This window comes from Vulpes vulpes, chromosome 9, assembly GCF_048418805.1.
Source record: "Vulpes vulpes isolate BD-2025 chromosome 9, VulVul3, whole genome shotgun sequence".
Classification (NCBI taxonomy): domain Eukaryota; kingdom Metazoa; phylum Chordata; class Mammalia; order Carnivora; family Canidae; genus Vulpes; species Vulpes vulpes.
Window position 1 is genome coordinate 79,548,236 of NC_132788.1, and position 18,768 is coordinate 79,567,003.

Below are 18,768 nucleotides of genomic sequence, written 5' to 3' on the forward strand. Positions count from 1 at the left end.
CATAGGCAGAGGGAGAAGCAGGCTCCATGCAGGGAGCCTAATGTGGGACTCGATCCTGGGACTCCGGGATCATGCCCTGAGCCAAAGGCAGACGCTCAACTGCTGAGCCACCCAGGCGTCCCATATTTTCTTCTTTCTAATATGACCAGGATAAAAACAATCTTGTATAAAAGTTTAAAACCTTCCCTCAGCCTAGAACATTTGAAGGAAGATTTAGTGTTTGCCTGGACTCCAGGACTTCTTAGTGTGGATCTAGGCAATAGGTGAGGCAGCTACACATAAGAGGCTATGTGAAGCTAGACTAGGAAGGCACACATGTAAGCACTGAGTTGGTGGATACTTAAGTAGGGGTGGCAAAGAGATTGGAAAGCCAGCAAGAGCTGGAGTTTGGGGTTGAGTCTGAGGGTGAAGAGGAGAGACTGTGAAAGAGCACATGTTCTGAGGAGAGGAACTAATAATATGTTGTTGAAGAGGGATTTCAGGGAGTCTATTCCAGGACCTGCATCTGCTCTCTCTCTGACTCTAACTCTTGGGGAGACTTTGGAGACAAGCTACATTTATTTGTATTGATTTTGGGATATCAGGCTTGGACATTCTTGATTGTGACAATGTGCAGAGACTGACCTTGACAGAATCTGGTATTATTTAAATAACATCAGCTTTGATGTTTTATAAATATAAATATTTGCTACATTTATAATCAGAAAGAATAATACCCCTCTAGCCTCTCTCTCCTAGCCTCTCTCTCCACTTCTCTCTGTTATGAAATGAACTAGGTCCTTAATTTTAAACATCCATCTTTGTCTAAATTAGTGATTGTCTTTTTTAAAAAAAATATTTATTTATTCATGAGAGACACAGAGAGAGGGGGGGGGGGGGGCAGAGGGAGAAGCAGGCTCCATGCAGGGAGCCCGACGTGGAACTTGATGTGGGACTCCATCCCAGGACTCTAGGATCACACCCTGAGGCCAAGGCAGATGCTTAATCGCTAAGCCACCCAGGTGTCCCTAAATTAGTGATTTTCAAGTGGGGGTAGTTTCATTGCACCCCCCCCCCCCAGGGGTTACTGGCATCTATCAGGCAGGGGCCAGGAATGCTGTTAAACATGGTGCAACCACAGGTTAACCCCCCATAACAGGAATTATCTGGTTCCAACTGTTCATAGGGTTAATGTTAAGAAACTCTGGTCTAAATTATTAGAGATTTTCCTTCCTCAAATCCAATTTCCAGCAGGTGATTTGGATAATTCCTCTGATTATAATTTACACAGTTCCAATAATTATAATTCTAACAGAAAAAAATTCTAAGTATCAGAAACCTTGACTATTCTTAGGGACCTTCCTTCTACCTCATTATCTATCATAGTAAAAATCCTTAATATACTAGCAATTTTCTCTGGAGACTCGTACTGTAATAATAAACTTAATTAACCAATAAATAAAATGTCCAATTATATAACATCAATTACATTTGAAATTTTCTTGCCAGTAACAAATGTATGTTGAGTTGTTTTTTTTTTTTTTTTTTTTTGTATGTTGAGTTTTATCTGATTAGCATGGCTAGTGTTTTCCATGAAACTTGCATCTTACAGAAGCTATTGCCGAGCATTTGAAGGGGCAATGAGGCCAAATGGTTTTCTTGAGCTTGGTCCTAGGTCTAGCTCTGTCACCAGTGAGCATGAGCAATTCACATCACTTCCCTTAAGCTTGACTGCCTTATCAGAAAAAATCAGTAGGAATGGGATTAAATTCATGGTAAGGTCTCTTCTGGTTCACTCTAAACTCTGATTGGGAACCTTCTCCTCTGTGAGAAATAATGCCTTTCAGTTGACCTTTGAAGGACCATTCAATAAAGTTCAGCTAAGCCTGAAGTTCGAGGAAGTGTCTGTGCTATTTCGAAAAACTAAGGAAAGAAAGGAGGAGTGTATGGCAAGTTGCCACTGTTAAAGTGAATTTATCTAAATGGAAATTTAGCATTTTTCCCCTACCAAGAAAAAATCTGGATCCAAATAGAATGTGAAAAATAGTAAAAACTAGATTCCCACAGAAGGAAACAATGAATCAAAACTAACATCTGTTGATCCTCTTTTTTTTTCCTCAGGCCAACACCATATTAAACCACGGGCCAGTACTAGTTCACTCCCCTTACTCTCCCCCTTCCAAAAACAAGTAAAACGACAAATTTTAAAAACAACATAAAAACAATTTGCATTGAGTTCATTGTAACAGAATGTAAACCAAAACACATCTTTGAAGTTCCCAGCACAGATGGCGGGTCCGGCTCTCCCATGGTAGATGCTAAGCAAAAAAAGGGACTGAGCCACAGGAAGTTGAGGAGACCACAAATATCTAACACCACAGAAATGGCCCAGAACATGCCCCTGGTGCATTAAGCCTATATATCTTTCTGAAGCAGTCCATTTCTGATCTTCTGAGGGAAATCCTTCTTTTAACTTGAACTTGTCAATAGATGCTTACATAACAGGAACAGGACATGCTCCCTTGAACCTCATGTTTTAGGGGGAGAGCTGGATTTGTGCTGCTTTGTTAATGTCTACCACCTGGTTCCTATGGTGACTCAGAGCGGGCCTTTATAAGAAAGCTTCCTGAAGTCTAGAGTCATGTTGAGCAAACTTTTTTGACCCCCACACATAGTTAGAAATACATTTTATACTGTTACCTGGTGCAAATGTGTGCTGCATTTGCACGTGTGTGTACACACAGACAGGCACAGAATTTCCAAAATTACCAAACTCTCTCTGATTTTCTTGTGTTTTGGCCTATGTATCATTTCCATCTGCCAAGATCACTGTTTGTACCCCACTCTCTCATTGCCTTATCTGTCTAGACGATGTCTACTCATCAGTGTATGTTTGCATATTTCAATAATAACAAGTTAAAAACATCTATTCCTTCTATATCAGTGGAGGCCACAATCTGTCTCTGAGTTCTGTGGTTCAATATTCTAGAAATCTCAGAGGAAAACTGTCTATGTATTTGTGGTAAGACTGAATAGCAAGTAAAATCATCAAGTTTTTAAATATAATTTTGATTAGAAAAAAATAGAAATACCATTATTACTTCAATTAATGCTGTTTGCTTTTTTTAAAAAAATCTCTCAAATCATGGGAAAATTAATTTTTAAAGATTCTTGGTTTAAAAATTTTTTTAAGATTTATTTATTTATTTTAGAGAGAGGGAGAAACAGCATGTGTGAGCAGGAGAGGGGCAGAGGGAGAGAAAGAGAGAATCCCAAGCAGACTCCTTGCTGAACACGACTGGGGGCTCCATCTAATGACTCTGAGATCATGACTGGAGCCCAAACCAAGAATTGGACACTTAACCTACGGAGCCACCTTGGTGCCTATGTTTAAGAAATTTTTGAGAGTATTATTGACTTAGTTTAATCCCTTAATTGTTACACATCCAGATACTGAGCCCCAGAGAGGATAAGTGACCTTCCAAAGCCCATCCAGTTTATAACTACAACTAGGATGTATGATCATACCTAAAACACAGAATTCCCCTCCAAAAGCACAAATAATTTATCTCATCAATATGTTATGAAGGTAATGCATGATCCAGAATCTCTATTAACAGTTGAGTATAACAATTCTGCAAACATAAAGATCTGTTGTATTCAAAACTGTGCAAGATTCATCAGAAACTACAAAGGTGAATTCCATAAATCCTTGCCTTTCATACCTTAGATTTAATTGCACCCACATTCATCCTCTTGTTTAACCCACCACATAATTCTATTGGGGCAAATGCCACATTACACCCATTTTTAAATTAGAAAATCCTGTTGCTGGTTACCTGTAAAACAGCTCAAGACCTCTACGGCTGCCATGTATTACATGCATACTTTGAGAATTCAGAGAAAGGAAAAGTTAACTCCAGTTGGTAGATTTGTGTAAAGCTTCTTGGTGAATTGGCATGTGGTGGATTTCAACAAAAAGACTGTCTAAGGTGGAGGGAATGAAAGGACAAAAGAAGAAAAAGTGGAAAGAAAATTCTGGACCTGGTAGTTGGAGGATGTGGCTGTGGTCAGGCTAAGAAGACCTCGAATGCCATTCCAGGACACTAGCAATTTCCAAGGGGTGTTCCACAGAGCGTAGCTTCTGTTGGACGTCAACAGGTGTTCAACAGTGTTCTATGGCCAAATAGATTTGGAAAACATTGGATTAAAAGGTTGACAGGTCTTTTGCTGCAGGACTGCCCAGAGCCTTGAAGAGGCTGATGTGCTTCGTAAAAGAATAAAACTCATAACATTTCCCAGATTTATTTGATCACAGAATGTCCATTTATTTTTCCCCCTTTCTTAAAAAGCAGTTGACAACGAGTGTCCCATAAGCCATATTTAGAGAAATAGTGCTATTTGTGGTGGGAAATATTAACAGAGCTGAACCTTAGGAAAAACGACCGGATAAAGTGGGATAGGCTCCTTAGAGGGAAGTAAGGCGTAGACAAGAAGGTTAGATAGAAGGCCAGGGTAAGCATGTTGGGGAGGAGTCTTGATGACCTAAAAATGAGTCCTCAAAGTGGGAAGTGGGAATAAAAATTCACAAATCATCGTACACTGTAAAAATAATTGGAAGCAATTGAGAAATATTGGACACAGATTGGGTTTTAGATGGTTTGAGGAATTATTTTTATATGTTAATTTTATATATTCTAATAGCTTTGTGGTTTTTGGCTTTTAGAAAAAGCTTCATCTGTTAGATACATACTGAAATATTTATGGGTAAAATGACTTACTTTAAAAGAATGGAGCTTTAAAAAAGGAGTAGGTGAAGCAGGAATGGCAAGATGTTGATAAGGCTGACGAGTTAGATTATTTTCTTGACTTTTGTGTATGTGTGCATATTTCAATAATAACAAGTTAAAAATAAAATCAAGGAGAGATTAGGAAGGAGTATTCTTCACTATTTTAGGTTGGGTTCCCTTGGAAATTGGCTCCTAGGTGGAGATTTCTGTGCAGTGCTCTCAAAGTGAAACCCTATGGGATATTGCCAGAAGCAGAACTGGGCCCAAGGAGATGTTGAAGTGTGATGGAGTCACAGCAGTTGCTCCCTGCTGGAATGGCCTCTCAGTTCACCTGATAACAGGGGGCCAGCCATCATACACCTCTCCCTGCCCTCCCATCCACATACACATATTGACTAGTCATTGGATATGAGCCGTCCCTAGAGAATGGGCATGACTTAGGACAGGACACTATTTGGCTATCACTTCCCAGAGAGGGACTCTGGTGTCAAGACTCTGAGCTTACAGTAACTGAGGCAACAAGGACCTCATTCCTGGATAGGGAATCTGGACAGCATACCAATGGCACCCAACACACTCTCCATCTTTAAACACTTAGAACGATGACATTTTTCTTCCATGTCACACGCAGTTGATAATTATGTGTGTGTATTGTTTTGTTGGCTATTATAAAAGAGTGGCATATTTGCATAAAAGGGGCATGTGTTGACAAGAAATAGATCTATTGCTTTAAATTCATCTTGCAAGTGGTTTTCATTGAAATAGCAGGAAACTAATGTCCTTTTAAAACTTTATTAAAATCATCTGGATATACTCAACCTAATAAAAGCAGAGTACACGGCTGCTGAATTTCCTGTAGCTTTAGATATAGAGCAAAAATAGGCTTATATGATATCCTATATTTGAAATTGTGTAGAAAGATATGTAAGTGGCCTAAGTAAATATGTATTTTGTAAAGCAGATTCACAAATAGTATCCAGACTCCGTTTCTGTTGGTGTGACTCTCTGCATGTCTTTGGCATTCTGTCACTTGGTGTCTTCATTCTCTGTGTGTCTGTGTACATCGTGTTATTTTGTTAGGGCTGCTGTCTTTACTATCCGGTCGAAGCCATTTCCCCTCTATGCTCAAGAAAGGTCAATTCTGAAGTGAACCTTTACAAAGAGCCGGATCACCCCAAGCTTAGGAAGCATTTCAGTTCTCTTTTCCAAAGAGGCAAATTGTGCCTTCATCATAATTGGATTCTGCTTAATCTGGCCATTTTAATGATTAATTATAAATGGGAGCTCTAGGAGGGATGGGGCAGCCATATTTAATGAGGTCACTCAGGTAGCCGAGGCTCTTTCTGGGGCACTGTGATCTTTTACTGACTTTTTGCAGAAAAGGGTCAAATAACTTGCACCTTGTTGTTGAGTTTCTTTAGCAAAAATGCCACTACTGTTAATTAGGGATGTAAATGCATGGAAATTCACACAAACACGTGCCTCTACCCAAAATCCAGCATGCAATCTTAATTACATTTGATTCCAGAACTCTGAAATGCAAAGGAAAACACGGAACATAGCGGGATAAAACTCCTGTACAACAGAGAACTAAGGAGGAAGTCTTGAATCCAAGACTGGCTGCATTACTCCAGCCAACACACACAAGCTTACCATTAGTTTTTTTTGAACCTATGGCCATGTGTATTAAGATGAATATTTTGCCCATGAAAAATTAATGTCCCAGAGTTCTTATCACAATTGTTTTTTTGTGAAATGGAGTATGCAAAATGCCTTTTAAAAATGCATCGTTTGGTAAATAGATTGCTTTTCCTCTTTTGGCTTGTGCTACTAGTTGGAAAGGCCCCTGAAGGAGTGTTAAGCAAATGAGCAAATAGTTATAAAAGTGCCAACCAGATTCACAGGAGCACAGAGATGGATGGAGTCAGTGAGCAAGACCAATTTTCGTCCTTGTGTGAAACAAACAAAACGTCCCTTCTCCTGTTTTCTTTTCAGGATCTTTTAAAAAGGGTTTATGCTTATCGCTCTTTTCTTGGTTAACAGATTGAGTTTTAAACAAAGAAGACTCTTTTGAAGGCCAATATAAGAAGAACCAGCTAAAGAGGATGAAGCTGGCCTGGGGGCTCTGTGAGTTATCAGGTAAATGTTATGTCTGGAGTACAGACAGAGATAACCAAGCCTCATGGGGCCTTGGATCAATTTAATTCTGATGAATGACCAGTTTGGTAAATATTTTTTACATTACTACACAAGTTGGGTCTGTTCCATTCATGTTTGAACAACCCACAGAGTCTGCTGTGGTGTAGCCTCTCGAGTAATCCCCATGGACTGGCTTTCCCCACTGTTAACTCACAATTAGAAGGATAATTAGTAATGAGGGCGCTTTGCTTTTGAACTAAAAATGAAAACATGCGTGAATAGCTCAATAATCTAGGATTGCAGCAATTCATGAACCACAGACCTCAAAACTATATTCTCCAATGATCTATAAAGATGGTAGTATTACATTTAAAAATTTGTTTCTCCTTTTGTCTAAAGAATGCCATTGTTAAACAAACAGTATAGGTTTTCAAAAGAAAATAATTTCAAGCAGAGTTTTATCCCTTTCACACACATTTTTCTTTATCTGCATTTTCTTCCACTCCATTTACATATATTCATTCTTTCACTCATGCATTCATTTTGTAAGTCTTAATAAGTATGTCCATCAGTGGTTTTAGGCCAGAGATCAGCTGACATTTTCCATGATGAGTCACACAGTAAAAGATTTAGATTTTTAGGGCCACCCAGGCTGAGTTCAACTGCTCAGGTAAGCCATTATAAGGCAAAGGCAGCCACAGACAATATGTAAACATGTTTGGTGGTGTTACAATAAAACTTTATTTACAAAACAGGCAGTGTGTCAGATTTGGCCAGCTGGCCACAGTTTGCCAAACCCTGCTATGAGACTCTGGAATTATTGAGACAAACAAAATAGACAAAATCCCATTGAACACACATTGCAGTCAGGGGAGGCAGATAATAAATAGCAAACAATTAATTTCAGAGAGTAACATTTACAATGAAGGAAATATATTTTATCAGGATCATAGTATACCTTCAGTTTGGTGTACTACTTTATTGAATATTATTTTGTGAATGTTTTCTACATAGTCACACAATCGTCATATTTACTGGCCTTACAATATATTGCCTTGTTGCTATCCCATATTCTACTTAATCTTTCCTCTGTGTGTATATTTAGTTAAGTCTAATTTATAAGCATTCATATGAAGGGAGCAAATAAATCAAGGTGTTCATCTTACAATAAATTTTTTCTAAGTCTTTGTTTCTGCTTTGGTCATGTAAGTCCAAGAGATTAGGAAAAAAGCAGACATGAGGAAGGTAAATGTATAAAATGTTTGCCCTGTGCAAAAACAAAAAAACAAAAAAAACAAAAACAAAAACAAATTTTGTCAGTGTCAGATATCCTACAGTTTCAGGATGGTCCTGAAAATCAGGATCCAGAAGCCTGGCTTTTTTTGAACAAAGGAAGCAAACAAGTGGGAACCTCACACTTCCTGCTCAGGGCCTGTATTTTACCATCGGGCATTAGCCCTTCACAATTTAGCATATTAGAAACAAAATCTTTCAGAGAAAGATGCTCATGTTCAAACCCCTCATGCATTGATTGAGTGCTGCCTGGATGCAAAGCACAGCGCATAGCCCTATATTTTGGGAAGGATATATGAAGAATCTGACAAAGCCACTTCTCTCCAGGTGGTGACAGGGACCTGCAGGGATGGGACAGATTCAAACCCAACTGTGTCAAGTGATAGAATATATGGGAGGTAAACATTACACCCTTCTGCTTAGTGTTCAGCATAGAGAAAGAACATGCGTGGAACCACTTCTCTTTCAGAAGTATTTGCTCCTCATTTGCTCTTCTCCTTGGGAAGAAGAGTGACCTCTTTCGTAGGTGGGACTGGAGAAACACGGAGATGCCATGCTTTCTGTATTCTGTATTCTTTTTTTTTTTAGATACTGATAGTAAAAAACATATATTACTAGTGTTTCTCTGTGCCAGACAGCAACATTTTCATCTGTTTAATCCTCATGCCAGTCCTATGAGGTGGTAGTTACCCCTTCTTACAGATAAGGAGATTGTCTCAGGAACATTGGGAAATGGATTTTGCTGCTTAGCTAATGACTGGCACAGCCAGGTTCACCCACACATCTAAGTCCATGATCCATGCTCTCCACTTCTCTGCACCATGACTCATCTGAGAAGTGAGAGTGTTCTGTTCTGTTCTGCCATGATGGAAGCATGCCTGGAGCAGCATCAGGATCCAGGCTTTTCTTATACCTTCTCTGTCTCTAATGGAGGCAAAAAAAAAAACAATTTCAATGTGCAGATATGCACAGATATTTCCTCGGGTCAGCTGTACCAATTGCTAGATTTGGCAGAGATGGATGGCAAAGCCAATCCATCTTCTTGAAATTAGCAATATCAGTAATAAAACAAATATTTTCATCTCACTTGATTTAACTCCTGTATCTATTTTCTGAAATTTTGGTTCTCAATTTCGAGGAAAAAGGATGAGATTCGTTCTTACCCTAAACCTCTCACATATGTATAACTAGTGGCAGTAGTAAGGAGTAGCTAACAGTAATTATGGCACAGTAGGCATTGTGCTAAATGCTTTAGTTATGTATTGTCTCTCTGAATTTTCACCGCAATCCCAAATGAGTCAGTAGTACATTTTACAGAAGGGATTAAATTTTAGGCTGTCAAATAGGCTTCTGGTAAATAAAACGGGAATGATTATTTTATTGGCTACATGGCATATTAATAAGCAAATCCAACACTTGATTGCAGTGGTCTTTGATGTTAACATCAAATAATTTTGCCTCTCATGGAGCCACTCACAAGAGTTGATATTGAATGTTATTTGAGAGTACGCCAAGGTCAAAATAATTCAGTGGTACTGGCTAGCAAAAGCAGAATGAGATTAGGTTCAGATACTTCATTTGAATATCTCTTTGATCCATCTACTTCTTCTCATCTTCTTTGGCATGTCCCTAGACAGGTCACCATCATCTCCCACTCGTTACTGAAACAGCCCCCATATTGTCAACCATACATATTCTTGTCTGTGTCAACTGTCTATTCAACGACAAGGAAGCATGATCTTGCTGAAAGTCACTCTTCCACATTGAACACCTGTCTTCCAGTATTTCTTAGGATGAAGACCAAAATTCTTAACCTACCCTTCAAGCTTGGTAAAGCCTGTCCCCTGTCTGCTTCTCCAGCCGCGTCTCCTCCCCATCTCATTTCTGTATCCCATCTACACTGGTCTGGTTCAATTCTTGCGCTCATACTCCTTCCTGATCTTTTTTTTTTTTTTTTTTTTTTTTTAATGATAGTCACAGAGAGAGAGAGAGAGAGGCAGAGACACAGGCGGAGGAAGAAGCAGGCTCCATGCACCGGGAGCCCGATGTGGGATTCGATCCCGGGTCTCCAGGATCGCGCCCTGGGCCAAAGGCAGGCGCCAAACCGCTGCGCCACCCAGGGATCCCCTCCTTCCTGATCTGTGCATTGTTCCTTCTCCCTGAAATATCCTTCTCTGTCTTAGTCTCCACATCTACAAACATAGTTGTCTTTTTGGTTTCAGCTGAAATGTTGCTTCCTCAGAATTTCTTCCTGCTAGCATAGGTCTCCCTGTTAGAGGTTCATAGCCTAGCCTGTTTCTATAGTTCAGAGGACTTACCTCACTCTGTAATTATTTGGTTTTTGTAGTTACTTGGTTTTTTTTGTCAGACTTCATCTAAAATAAAGTTCCATGATGGGCAAGATCCAAATCCATCTTGCTCACCACTTTGTTCTCAGCATCCAGCACAGTGCCTGGCATGTCCTCACCCTGTACATATTGTGCAACTAGGACCACAGAATACAGTTGTAGAGGCTCTGTACTGTCAGCTCTAGGAGCAGCATCCACATAGACAATGATATCAGTAGTGCTGCCTGCCCGGTGATGGGCAACACAGAAGCCTTGTACTGAATGACAGAATGAATAAATAAATGAATGAATCAATAAAACCACTGATACAGAATTATCTTATTGGGGAAAATGATATTTGATGTCCAGCATTTCCTAAAAACTATAAAACCCCATGTAGTTATCTATGCCCTGCATGTCACACCGAAGTGGCTATTTTGGTATTTTATGTATTCTGAATGAGATCTTTTTTGCTCTTATTTAAATTCCACAAACACTTTTTCATAATCCTGAACTTGGTCCACAACCCTCCAGGTGCTAGTATAAAGTCCCTCTTTGGCTTTTTAATTGTACAGGGATCTCATTTTTTAACTTGCAGGTGAAAAAGAGCTGAAGCTGTATTCCATTTTTGACTCAAAGTATGTTTTTAATATAGTAATCTTATTCAATGGGGCCCTTGAGTAATATCTGCAATGTATTATAACATGCTGGTAAAATATATACAACCCTCAGGGGAAGAAAAAAGTGACACCCCAATGAAGATTATAGATCACAGTATTGAAAGCTGGATTAGCTGGCACAGGGGACTTTAGATAACGAAGTGTCTGTTGAAGATAATAAATCTTGGCTGTGATACCAATCTCTAAGTCTTGCCACACATCTCCATTATATGTATGACCTCAGGCTTCCCTGCAGCAGAAACTGAGTCATGATTATTACTAATGCCATTTATTGATAAACTTGTACAGGGCAGTCGCTTAGAAAAGTAAAATAAGAATGCTTTTGCATGCCCTTGGGTTGAGTGAACCGTAGTTTCTTAGGACCAAGCATTGCTATATCATCCCCCAATACTGTCACCATTTTACCTTGTATCTCAAACTTCTGCATTCTTCAAAGAGGCTGTAAGCTCCCCAAGGACAAGACCCATGTTTTAATTTGTTTTCATACCTAACTTACATATATATATATACTAGACAGTGCCTTGCACATAGAGAGTTTGTAGATCTTGATATTCATAGGATGACTGAATGAACTTACTAAACCAAATGGCTTAATTAAACCAGAGTTAAGATTCCACACTGCCACCAAAACATTACTAACATTGAGTTTTTTTCAAACAGAGCACAATATTGACTTGAACAAGTTTCTCATCTGGAGTTAGCCCATGAGATAGTAGATGCCCTGATGTCCCACTCGTAGACTCCTTCAGGAAGGAAGGACTTACTCTCCCAGCCTCTGGGAGTACAAATAGGAAGCAACCCTTGGTTGTCTGCCCCTGTTGGGAAAAGACCACTGAGGGAAGCCACCTTGCTCCTCCAGGAGTGACCTCTGCCAATAACTGGTCAACACCAGTTTATAAAGACCCCCTCTCTCCAACTCAGGATGATGTTGCAGGGCCTCCCCATCTCCAGAGCTTCCAGTGGGGTCCACTGAGGCCTTTGCCAAGAATGCAGTACAGTCCAACATTTCCCTCTGCTACATCCGGCTTTTGTCCCACCCCTGTCCACAGGTGTTAATCCCATGAGCACCTCCTAATAAACCTCCTAAATGCTAGCATTTGACCCTGATTTAGCTTCCCCCAGAGCATAACCTATAACCCCTTCCTCTATGTGTCAACAGAATTAAACACAAAGGAATCAATTCAAGGATTCTTCCCCACACCCCCCATTTGAACAATCTAGTAACAAATGATGCTATTATTTGAGAAAGCTACTGGATCTTGGGAGCAGCTGCACCAGAGAGTTGGATTCACACTATTCATGTAATACAACACAAAGACTCCCATAGCCAGGAGTAATAGGCAGCATCTCCCTGCATTCCATGGGAATGCTGCTACCCAAACAACATGAAGCATTCAGGGAAGTGTGGTAGCAAAACAAGTGCACACTTAATTATGAACAATCTCAAGAGTCCTTGCATTTTTATTTGACCCCCAGGAAACTGTTTTTCTTTAATGTTTGGTGGCTGTTCATTTATATCTAATTCCTCAAAATATGCACTAACATGACAACCCTTTAAGAAATCTTCTATAGTATGGGGTGCCTGGCTGGCTCGGTCAGTGGAGCATGTGACTCTTGATATCCAGATCATGGGTTCGAGCCCCACATTGGTTGTGGAGATTACTTAAGGAAAATAAAATAAAAAATAAATTTTAAAATCTTCTCCAGGATTTAAAAGTTATATTTTTCCTTATAAATGTTATAATAAAATGTAATTATTGTTGACATATAGTATAATTATGTTTAATAATCTATTATAATGATCTATGAGGCTCTTGTACAGAAGTCAGCAAACTACAGGCTGGGGGAGAAATCTAGTTCATAGTGAGCAGAATGCAGCCACACTCGTTTACAGATTGTCCATGGTACATGCTACAATGTCAGAATGGAAGAGTTGTGACAGGGATGACATGGCCCACAAAGTCTAATGTTTTTACTATTTGGCCCTTCATGAAAGAGCTTGCTGACCTCTGTTTCAGTATAGTAACATTTGGTGACCCCAATAGAGTATAAAATGAAATAGGAAAATTTTGTTGACGGAAAGTAACACTCTATGTGTATACATACAAACCCATACATGCAAATGCATGTACACACACAGAAAACAAAACTATGTCTGGTCATTAAGATTAGAGGTGAATTTTTTATATTCTTCTTTTTGTTTTTCTTTTGTGGTTTTCACAAGAAACATCTATTTTTAATTTCTTTTAAAGATTTTGTTTATTCATGAGACACAAAGAGAGAGAGGCAGACACAGGCAGAGGGAGAAGCAGGCTCCCCATGGGAAGCCCAATGTAGTACTCAATCCCAGGACCCCGGGATCACGCCCTGAGCTAAAGGCATCAGACTCTCAACCACTGAGCCACTCAGGCATCCCACCCTTTTTTCCTAATATGAAAACCAGTAAGTGCTATTTACCATTTGTGATTTTTTCTTCAAAACCATTTAGGGGGCATCTGGGTAGCTCAGTGGTTGAGCATCTGCCTTTGGCTCAGGTTGTGATCCTGGGGTCCTGGGATCAAGTCCTGCATCAGGTTACATGCAGGGAGCCTGCTTCTCCCTCTGCCTGTGTCTCTGCCTCTCTCTTTGTCTCTCATGAATAAATAAATAAGAACCTAAAAAAAATTAGAATTTTGAAATTCTAAAAATTCTATAGAAAGCTAGCTTTCTATAAAAAATATATTTATCAGAAGTGAAATTAGAAAGCAGCTCTGAATGTATGCACACTGAAGTATTTGTTTCATAATACTACCCGTGTCTAAGGAAAATATGTAAACAATGCAATGTAGAGAAGCTTGCCCAGCTACTGGATTAAGCATCCAGTTGGCCATCAGAAGTTTAAGAATTAAAAAAAAAAAAAAAAAAGCAACAACAACAACAACAACCCTGGATTGTTTCTGTGACAGCTGGTTCCATTTGGTAAGTTTATACACATTATTGTAAGAAATATGGTTTATTCAGTCTCTCACTTGTAATGCTTTTTAAATTCTTCTTGATGTAGGAAAAGAGCCTCTATTTTCCAAAAACAGGCCATTTCTGGCCTGTAAGAATAACATAACTGTCCTTATAATAATATAGTTAACCATTTTGAGCAATTTTCTTAATAAATAGCAAGCTCCATGCTCAGTGCTTTTTACCAGAATTTTTTTTTAACAAAATGGGGAGAAAAACTCTCAACCTATTTTTCAGACGCACAAACTCAGCCTCTAGTAAGTTGAAGAGGTGGTCAAAGGGTCACCAACTAAAACATAACTTAGTCAGAAGTCAAGCCACCTCTTTGACTCCAGAATTCTGAGTCCTTGCTCACTAGGCTGTGCTATCTCCTGACCATTTGCATGTTCCAAAATGTGCTATATCCCCAGCACCATAACAGGAGACACACATAATTAGCAGTCAGTAAATATCTGCAGAATGACCAAAAGACCATCCTCTTTAGTCTATTACATAAGAACTATGCAAGGAAGTGGGAGTTGTGACTTTAAGATGTATTGGGAGGTCATGGTTTTCATATGAAATTATCTGGAAACAGTATTTTCAGTTGCTATAAAGCACAGTAGCACACTATTTCTATGTAATACCAAAACACTTCTGATTTTAAGTAACAGTTTAAGGAAAGTTTTTGTATAAATGTGTTATAAGTCCAAATTGATTTCCTCATTCAAATAAATATTACATTTTGTATAGCAGCCATATTTGCTTAACCTGGTATTACATATTACTATCACATAGAAAAATATCAGAATATGGTTTATATTTCCATTTCCTTCTACCCTCTTAGGCATTTTGAAAATGCTGTTTCTTTGCCCACTAGAAACCTGGGGCTTTTTTTTTTTTAACTTTCTGTATTAAAGCAAGTATTGCTATATTTCTAATTTGGATCTCTGTAGAGGCTGAAACACATTTCAATTCATAATTGATTTTTTCTTTTAGTGAATTAAAACAGAATGGGTCTTTGATGTTTTGAAATTGGTACCACTTAGCCACAGCAAATGAAAAGTCAATTATTGCCAAATCTTCCTATTTTATAGATTGAATTTTGCATTTTGTGTCCTACATTATGCATTAATAAAAGGAGAAAATAAAATTTGGATTTGAAACTGAAATTTCAAAGTTGAGTTTTCCTCACAAATTATGGCAATTTCTATTTTCATTTAAAATACATTAATAGAAGGGGCACCCGCCTGGCTCAGTCAGTAGAGCATGCAACTCTTGATCTCAGGGTGATGAGCAAGCCCCACACTGCTGTACAGCTTACTTTAAAAAAAAAAAATATATATATATATATATATATATATATATATATATATATATGATTGTTCTTGCAACATTCATGCAATAAATAAAAATATATAATATATTAGGGGCACCTGGATGGCTCAATTAACCATGGGACTCTTGGGTTTTGGTTCAGATTGTGATCTCAGGGTCATAAGACGGAGCCCCCATTGGGCTCTGCACTCAGTGCAGAGTCTGCTTGGGATTCTCTCTCTCCCTCTCCCTCTGCTCCTCCCCCTACCCCTCTACCCCCTCATGGGTTTCTCTCTCTCTCTCTCTCTCAAAGAAAATAAATGTTTAAACAAATTCAGTCATAGAGAAATAAAAAATAGAATATATTTTCAAACCCTCACCAGCACCAGGCTGGATATTTTATCATGATCACCATTTGATAGAAGAGAGACCTGAGGTTCAGGGAGATCAAAGAACTCGCACAATGGTCCTACAGCCATAAAAAGAGCAAAGCTGGGATGTGAACTCAGTGTTTGAGACTATAAGGCAGAAGTTCTCAAGCTCAGCACTACTGACACTTTGGATTGGATAATCCTTTGTTGTGGGGGCTGTCCTGGGCATGGTAGGACATAGCACTGTCCTTGGATCCTGCTCATTAGATGCCACTAGCACAACCCCTAACTGCTGCCAAGTTGTAGCAACCAAATATGCCTCCAGATTTTGCCAAATTTGCCCTGGGGATGGGGTGCAAAATGGTCTCTGGTTTAGAACCATTGCCCTAAAGCTCCTGTCTTGAGCTCTGCCTGCCTTTCAATTCAGGTCAAGATCACTCTTGAAAAATGGACCCCCAGAAAGCTTGTCACAGCCTATGCACATCTGGGCCTTGGCCAATTTAGTTTCTCCCTCATTTTACCTAGGAAGGAAATGCCTGCCTGCCACCCACCATCTGGGGTGGTTTGGAATATATATCCCAAGCTAAAATTAATAAAAAAAAATAATGAATTGCCCTGCTCTCATTACCAGAAATCTGAGCCAGAACTGGATCCATGTGCTCTGGGATGAGATTGTTAAAGAGGGTAGTGGGAAGGCTTATTCAAGCTCAGAGGACTTGCTATTTCACTGAGAATTAACTTGAGGGAGAAATAGAATAAGAATTGCAAAGTCATCAAAGATGATGGCTTTTCCTTTATGACCCTTGGCACCAGAACAAAGAGCCTATTTTTGTGGTTTTCTGGATATCCAGAATAAAGAGAATAAAAATGTTTAGGTAATGTTTGGATGGTTTCGAGACCGTACATACATTAGTGATAGGTCAATTAATATCTGAACAGTTCAAAGAGGCAATTATTTTAATTTATAAATCACTTCAGAGGTAAAGAACTGCCATCTCTTAATGTGGTTTTTACAAATAAGAGCGCTCATTGTTATGTGTATTTGTGTGTGTGCGCGTTTCTACCCGTGTCATTCTATCTGGCCTGAATTTTCCGACCAGATCACATACCTCGGTGATTATGTATTTGTCTCGAGAGCACTGCCAAATACATAAAGCATTGTATCTGCAATTTGACCCTTGGCTGAGACCACCCTATTTTTCGAGTTTTCACTGTGCTGAAAGGTACCACCATGCACTGTGTTGCTTCCAGAAACGGACTTCTTACATTACACTCTAAATGGCAGAGTCTGGGAGTTAAGACTCCCCAGAGGGTTATAATGCCTCTTGGTAATCATTCACACACGGAAGAAGGTCCAAGTGATTTCTGGGCACAGGGGGCTCATCAGACACTTTGACAGTTGGTGAAAAGTCTTCAAGTGGCAACTTAGAGCTTTCCTTTAAAACCATGTAGTAAGCATCTCTATATTTTATTTTATTTTATTTTATTTTATTTTATTTTATTTTATTTTATTTTATTTTATTTTAAAGCATCTGCCTTTGGCCCAGGAGCTTATAGATGATATTTTAAAAATATTTTATTTTTATTATTTTAAGATTTTATTATTTTTTGTCTATTCATGAGAGAGAGGCGAGAGGGGTGCAGAGGCAGAGGCAGAAGCAGGTTCCCCGTGGAGCAGGGAGCCTGACTCGATCCCATGATCCTGGGATCACGACCTGAGCCAAAGGCAGAGCTTAGCCACTTAGCCACCCAGGTGCCCTGAAGATTTTATTTTTAAGTACTCTCTACACCCAACATGGGGCTTGAACCCACAACCCCAACATCAAGAGTCACGTTCTCCTCTCACTGAGCCAGCCAGACACCCCTATTTTATTTATTTTTAATTACTGAGTAACAAGTACCACACATCATGCTCAATGCTAGGGCTATTAGAGTATGCAAGACAAAAATCTGATGGTGAAGCTGGAAATTGTCGTATAGTCTGATGAGCACTATCATGGGAAAAGTATAAAACGGAGAAGCCCAGACTAAAGAGGTATTCATTGGAGAAGCTTCCAGAAGGGAGTGATCTCTGTTTCAAAGCTGAGAGGTGAATCAGAATTAGTTCGGTGAAATGGAGGTTTCAGGCAGAAGGACTGGAAATGCGAAAAGGCCCAAAGGCAAGAGAGAGCAAAGTGAAGGAAACATGGCTGAGTCTAGAGAGGAAAGGAAGTGAGGATCAAGCAATGAAGGTAGACATGAGCTCAGACAGGATTGCAAAATATTTTTCAGGTCATACTAAGGATTTTGACTTGGTCTTAAGGGCCCTGGCATGTGATGGGCATGCTTTGAGGTGAGACTGATATGGTCAGATTGATAGAAAACGATAAGAGGGGAAAGAAACAGCAGGGGAAGAGATGAGGGGATGGGGCAGGGAAGGTGGTACCCGGCTTACCTCCATGGGCTCAATAACTGGAAAGAAGGAGCTTATAGATGATATTTAATGGACATAAGACATGTTAGTGAAGACTAATAAAGATCTGGGTAATAATAAATTTGCTGATAGTCCTCTCCATTATATATGCCCCTTCCCTTTTAACTCAAGGTTTGTCTATTGCAGACAAACAAAAAGACAATGATATAATCTATGCATATGCCCTTGGCTTCATTAATTAAAATTCACAAGTATTACTAAGTATCTACTACATACCTGGCACTATTACAGTTGGTAAGGAACCTCCTGTAGACCAGAGACCGTTCCTACTTTCAGTGAGTTTCATTTTATTTTCCAGTGAGGCAGACAGGAACAGGAAATCAAAACAGAGGTATTCACACAGCCCGACGCTGTGAAGATGAGAAATTACAGGGTCTTGTAAAAGGCTGTGTCCTGATAGAGAAGAAGGACTCTTTGGGAAGCTGACAA

General features: G+C 39.3%; 1 long non-coding RNA gene across 1 annotated transcript in view; it reads right to left on the reverse strand.

The window, feature by feature from the left end:
• Nucleotides 1–18,768, reverse strand: part of LOC112909279 (uncharacterized) — a 363,316-nt gene that overhangs the window by 194,901 nt on the left and 149,647 nt on the right. The window contains exons 8-9 of the long non-coding RNA XR_011994350.1: nt 18,556–18,689; nt 15,429–15,501 (exon numbers count right to left, since the gene is read on the reverse strand). This is a non-coding gene — a long non-coding RNA (uncharacterized lncRNA). The remainder of the gene's footprint in view (nt 1–15,428; nt 15,502–18,555; nt 18,690–18,768) is intronic.